This window comes from Chiloscyllium plagiosum, unplaced genomic scaffold (assembly GCF_037043375.1).
Source record: "Chiloscyllium plagiosum isolate Xiang-an unplaced genomic scaffold, Cpla_swu_hap1 HiC_scaffold_2, whole genome shotgun sequence".
Classification (NCBI taxonomy): domain Eukaryota; kingdom Metazoa; phylum Chordata; class Chondrichthyes; order Orectolobiformes; family Hemiscylliidae; genus Chiloscyllium; species Chiloscyllium plagiosum.
The window spans coordinates 70,727,193-70,734,058 of NW_028270140.1; the positions used below are offsets into that span (position 1 = coordinate 70,727,193).

The window sequence follows — 6,866 nt, forward strand, 5'->3', positions numbered from 1 at the left end:
GACTATTCCTGGCAGCGGGGGCCTGCAGGTTAAGGCCTCCCTGTACATGGATGACGTTGTTGTTTTCTGCTCGGATCCGCTGTCCATGCGCAGACTCATGTGCATTTGTGACCAGTTTGGATGGGCCTCGGGGGCCAAGGTAAACCGAGGCAAGAGCGAGGCCATGCTCTTCGGGAACTGGGCCAACCAATCCTCAATCCCCTTCACCGTCATGACCGACCACCTGAAGGTGCTGAGTATTTGGTTCGGGGGGGCTGGGGCGTGCGCCAAGTCTTGGGAGGAGCGTATCAGCAAAGTGAGGCATAAACTGGGCAGATGGAAGTTACGGTCGCTCTCCATCGCGGTAAAAACCTGGTCATCAGGTGTGAGGCACTGTCATTGCTGTTATACATGGCACAGGTCTGGCCTATTCCCAGAACCTGTGCCGCTACAGTCACCTGGGCCATCTTCCAATTTATATGGAGGTCAAAGATGGACCAGGTCCGAAGGGACTCGCTGTACAAAGATCTGGGAAACTGGGGAAAAAATACACCCAATGCCACCCTCACCCTGATGGCCACCTTTGTGTGTGGCTGCATCAAGCTGTGCGTGGATCCCCGGCATGCACACGCTCACACACACTTTTTTTTCAATTATGTAAAGCAATTTATTTCCATCAAATAAAACAGAACATCTTGTAAATACTTTTTGAAGAATGTGAGAAATAACAACAACAAAAAAAAGAGACTTCCAATCTGAAATTTACATGAGAAACAAGGCTAGACAGAAACACTTGCAAATCTTTTCGGTGCAAATTTAAGAAATAAGTTGAATTTCACCGGGCATCAAAAACAACCAATCTCTTTATTCTCTTCTTGTACATTATTCTGTAACCACATTCTCGGCATCGGATTGGATCTCTTGCTTTAATTTCATTTTCAGTATGACATTCTCCACAAATATACACCATGGGTTGTTGCTTTGGAGGCTGCAAGTCCTTCTGGATATCCATTTCTATCCAATTTTCAGTTTGGACATCTCCGACTGACACACACACACACAAACCCGATTTCTATTCTACCCTCAGTCACAGAGGGAGTGTCCCCAGTCACTAGAGGAAGCCTTTGTGTCAATGACCTCAAAGTTCAGCCCACTATGTGTCATTGTTTTATTTTGGATATGTTAATCTCAGTCAGTATATTGTAATTATGATTGCACCAAGCATTATGTAACTAATGACTGATTCGTTAAAGGCAGGCAAATTATGAGTGCAGGAGAGGTGCATTTAATTGTAATTAGGTGACAGATTATGGCAGTTGGAGAGTGGATTTTCAGGTTGCACTGGGATTAATTGAACCTCAATTATGTATTTCCACAGTGGGTTCACACCTCCCCTCCACCACCACCCCTCCCCCCCACACTTATACACACACACCACCCTCCCCCCCACACTTATACACACACACCCTCCCCCCCACACCTATACACACACACACACTCTTGCAGAACGAGGACAGCAGGTCAAATGGGTCTCTTGGGGCTGCCACCTCTTATTCAAGATCTGGTCATGACTAGTCATAGTCCCTCATGCTTAAAAACAAATCCCTTTAAATAGCTGTTAATCACCTCATTTATATGCTGAAGCACTGAGCAGCAACACGACAGTGGTTTGTCGGCATCCAGTTCAAAAATCAATGGGAGGCAGGATCATATTAAAGAGCTGAGGGTAATACCTATAACTGGTTATGTACCCTCATGCACTTCTAATTCCACCTTCTCTGAGATCAAAAATCATGTTCACTGAGTCATAAACATCAGACTTTTTCATTGGCAGGGTATAATTTTACACACGGATATCAAATGTGGGGAAATCATTTTACTTTCTTCCAACGATTCATGTCTCAGAAAGGAACATCTGTTATCAAGTTCTGGCTGCCTGAAATACAGACAGATGAGAGAAGTAAAATTGGAAAAGACACAGGTAATAACCTTCATTTATACATTAAAGGAGTTGCTACAGCGGATTGTTGGCAGAACCTTAAGTTAGTTCGAGCCATATGAGAAAATTATGGAAACAATAAAGAGGTCTCAGCCGAAGGAAGCAGCTGGTTCATTGTCACGTTGGCAAATCTACAAATGACCAAATCTTTAAATAATAACTTTCCAGTTCTTATGGCGGAGGAGCGGGAAGTGGAGGAGATGCGGTGGAGGGCATCGTCGATCATGTCGGTTTCTATAGGGGGCAGGGTGGGAGGAGGTGTAGTCTAGGTAGCTGTGGGAGTCGGTCAGTTTATAGTAAATGTCCGTGTTGATGTCGGTTTATAGTAAATCAACGAATCAACACGGACATTTACTATAAACCGACCGACTCCCACAGCTACCTAGACTACACCTCCTCCCACCCTGCCCCCTGTAAAAACGCCATCCCATATTCCCAATTCCTTCGTCTCCGCCGCATCTGCTCCCAGGAGGACCAGTTCCAATACCGTACAACCAGATGGCCTCCTTCTTCAAAGACCGCAATTTCCTCCCAGACGTGATCGACGATGCTCTCCACCGCATCTCCTCCACTTCCCGCTCCTCCGCCCTTGAGCCCCGCCCCTCCAATCGCCACCAGGAGAGAACCCCACTGGTCCTTACCTACCACCCCACCAACCTCCATATACATCGTATCATCCGTTGTCATTTCAGCCACCTCCAAATGGACCCCTCCACAAAGGATATATTTCCCTCCCCTCCCCTATCAGCGTTCCAAAAAGACCACTCCCTCTGTGACTCCCTCGTCAGGTCCATACCCCCCACCAACCCAACCTCCACTCCCGGCAACTTCCCCTGCAACCGCAAGAAATGTAAAACTTGCGCCCACCCCTCCCCCCTTACTTCCCTCCAAGGCCCCAAGGGATCCTTCCATATTCGCCACAAATTCACCTGCACCTCCACACATATCATCTATTGCATCTGCTGCACCTGATGTGGTCTCCTCTATATTGTCATGCAGATGGTGGTGCATATATGGAATGAATTGCCGGAGGAAGTGGTGGAGGCTGCTACAATTACAATATTTAACAGACATCTGGATAGGTATCTGAATAGGAAGGGTTTTGAGTGATATGGGCCAAATGCTGGCAAATGGGACTAGATTAATTTAGGATATCTGGTTGGCATGGACAAATTGGACCAAAGGGTCTGTTTCCATGCTGTACATCTCTATGACTCTATGACTATCCAGCCTCTCCTTATTATGCAAACGCTCCAGTCCCGGCAACATGCTTGTAAATCTTTTCTGCATCCTTTCCAATTTAATAGCATTCTTCCTATAGCAGGACAACCAGAGCTGTATGCAGTACTCCAAAAGTGCCCTCACTAATGCCATAAAAAGTAATTTCTGCATGGACACTATAAGCAAGGACACCACAGGCAAGGCCAGTATTTATAGCCCAAATGTAATTGTCCCTGAATAGATAATTCTGGGCCCTCTTGCCACTGTTGAAAATGGTGATTTCCAGGAGTTTGACGAACCAATGATAATAAATCAAACAGACCATACATGGCCATAACAGCTTATTGATACTCATTTTGGATTGCATAACGACCACTGGGCTGCAGTTGCCTGTGTTAGAACCCCTGAGATACCGGGAAGTCCTAGGTAACAGCCTGTTCTGATGAACCAGCCATAGATTATGGCATCTCAGATGCTCCAGAACAGCTCAGAGAGTAGTAAGGGTATGGGAGGCTTTGTCTGCAACGGTAGAAGATTCGCCAACTTTAAGTACATTTAAGTCGTCATTGGACAAGCATATTGACGTACAGGGAATAGTGCAGGTTAGATGGGCTTCAGATTGGTATGACAGGTCAGCGTGATATTGAGGTCTGAAGGGCCTGAACTGCGCTGTAATGTTCTATGTTCTATAACAGTATGGCTCAGCTAAACCTTCTGTTAACATGATGCGTTTTGTTTGAGGTGAAGAAGGAAATGTGTAGTCATACCGAGGGTACCACATCCTGTTCCTTCATGACCAGGTGTCACTCTCATGCTGGAATTAATCACTTCCATTAATCTGGAGAAGGTGAGACTGTAGGACATGAAAGATTCCTTATAACACCCTCTGTATTTGTTGGGAGAAAGTGAGGACTGCAGATGTGAGATCAGAGCTGAAAAATGTGTTGCTGGAAAAGCGCAGCAGGTCAGGCAGCATCAAAGGAGCAGGAGAATCGACGTTTCGGGCATAAGCTCTTCTTCAGCCCTTCTCTATTTGGTGCACTAAACATTTAAAGGTCAGACCTGCCTCTGCAATATGGAACACAAAGCTACAAAGGTTAGCAATATTTTCTCTATTTGTCAGGGCCTAACTGCAGATTTCTGAGGCGGCCACACTCTCCAAGGTACACTGCAAAGTACTGTTGCCAAGCGAAATGATCTCACACAGGTTGGAAGCACTTTCTTCTTAGGTGCAAAAACTCTTCCCAAACCATTTAATACCTGCTGATGATTTTTGTTATTCTTGGAAAATAGATGTTGGTGACAAGGTCATAATGTATTCCCTGTTTTTTTGTGGGTCTTGAAACATTGTGGTCAAGGGATAACAATGTTCCCGAAGTATTCCTAAGTAGAAGCTAGATCAATACAAAGTCATAGAGCATAGGAGCAGGAGTTGACCATTCAGTTCATCAACCCTGACCTACCATTCAATAAGAGCATGGCTGATCTGATTGTGAGGTGAATGCCACTTTCCTGCCCCCGACAACCCTTAACTCTCTTATCATATCTGTCTAACTCAGGGGTGGGAAGGTGCTCTAACAAATACATCCAAGTTAGGGTTGAAGCTATGAGTTCCATGTGGCTTCTTCACACACCAGCATCTTGTGATATTTTAACTTCTTACGCACTGGCACTTTCAGATAAGCTAGAATGTTACTTTGAGGGCATGTGGACTTCATTGGCTAGGCCAGCATGTATTACCCATTCTGAAATGCCCTTGACAAGGTAGTGTGAACTGTATGTTTGCATTGCTGCAGTCCATTTGGTTTAGGTACCCTGCAAGGCTGTGAGGGAGAAAGTTCCAAGATTTTGCCTCAGTGATATCTTTCCAAGCCAGGACAGTGAGTGACTTGGAAAGGAACTTGCAGATGGTTCTGTGCACATAGGTCTGCTGCCTTGTCCTTCCAGATGATAGTGCCTGTGGGTTTGGAAGATATGTTGAAAGAGCCTTGGTGAATTTCTGTAGTGCATCTTGTAGATGGACATACTGTTGCTACTTTGTTTCAATGGTGAAGGGAATGGATATTTCAGGATGTAGTGCAAATCAAATGCACTGCTTTGTCCTGGATGATGTTAAGGGTCATTGGGAGCAAACTGAGTGTCAGATGGGCAGGTACTGCTTGAAATTACTATTAACAATCCCTTCCATTATTTTACTGATAGTCAGGAGCAGATTGATTCAAAACTATTAGCTGGTCTGGATTTCTCCTGCTATTTGCATACAGGGCATTCTTGGGCAATTTTCACTTTGCCAACTAAAAACCAGTGTTGTATGGGAACAGCTTGGCTGGGCATAGCAGGTTCTAGAACATTAGTCTACAGTACAATTGCGGGGATATTTTCAGGGCCCTTAGCTTTTGCAGTATCCAATCCCATCAGAATTTTCTTGATATCACATGAGGTGAACTGGAAAAGCTGAAGACTGTGATGCTGGTGGATTTAGAGATGCTGGGAGGTAAGTGGTTGAGTTAGGAGTTTAGAGTCAGTGGTGTTTAAAATAAGAGTCAACCACATTCAGTGGCAGTCCAATGATTAAATCGCTTAAGGATTTTACCAAAAACCATGGAGAGCTGACTTTTGTACATTGATGCAATAGGACTTCAACTAAAGTACTTTAAAGGCCAATTAGGTGGATTCTGCAGCACATTTTCAATTGGGACTGCACAGCCTCACCTGATAAAAGGAGGCATCAAGGAAGCAGGGCTCAGTGGGAGATCTCTCAGCCAGCCAATGAGAAAGCCAGCATGCGTGTGGGTCAGATGGTGCACAGAGGATATTGCTTTATGATGACAAAGAAGGAAGAAGGTAACAGCCCTGGGGAAGGGATACTGCCAGGGTCACATGGGAAGTGGTAGTTTCTCCAAATGAATGATTCAGAGAAAGGTTTGAAGGAGTGGATGGGCCATCTGGGAAGCAGAGTTTGAACAGAGACTGAGACCACCACCCAAGGACCACACCTTGGAAGCTTCAGGGTTTTCATTGAGAAGGGTGAGTAGATCTTCAGTGCGAGGGAGGAGCAGACACCTCATTAGGAATGACAAGATCAGCAAGCGGGTCAGCCTTGGAAAGGGAACATTGGAGATTGTTCTAGATGGAGAAACCTGCATCTTACTGAGGATGAATATTTTCCATGTGTCCGAAGACTGCAGCTCTGTCGAGAGATCAAACTGGACGTTCAATTTCATTAATAATCTTTACTTCTAAACCTCTGACTGTTTCCAGGATCTACTGGAGAAATGTTTGGGATCTTCTGATTAAACTTTGATGCAGAAAGGTGCAGCTTGAACACACCATTTTCAAGAGGGCAGGCATCTGTAAGCACTGCTAAACCGACCTGGTCAGTGAGACACTGAGTGCTAGAGGATTCAGTGCCATCACTGGATTTTCCCAGGTACAGGCGTGATCAATGACAAACATGTGGGTTCAGTTTAGGAAGTAAATTAAAATACAGAACTTCTCTCACTTGTTACCTGAGCCCATGTGGCAATTATCATAGGGTCAAACAGATTAGAGTATTAAATGCCTGGCTCAAAGAGCATGTGGGAAGAAGGGATTTTAGTTCATGGGACACTGGCATCTGTACTCAAGGAAAAGTGATTTTTTTCATTAAGATGGACTTCACTTGAAC

The 6,866-nt window shown here is 45.0% G+C and overlaps 1 pseudogene; it reads right to left on the reverse strand.

The window, feature by feature from the left end:
* Positions 1-696: 696 nt before the first annotated feature.
* On the reverse strand, positions 697-1,024 carry LOC122557520 (DNA-directed RNA polymerases I, II, and III subunit RPABC4 pseudogene; annotated as a pseudogene).
* Positions 1,025-6,866: the final 5,842 nt, after the last annotated feature.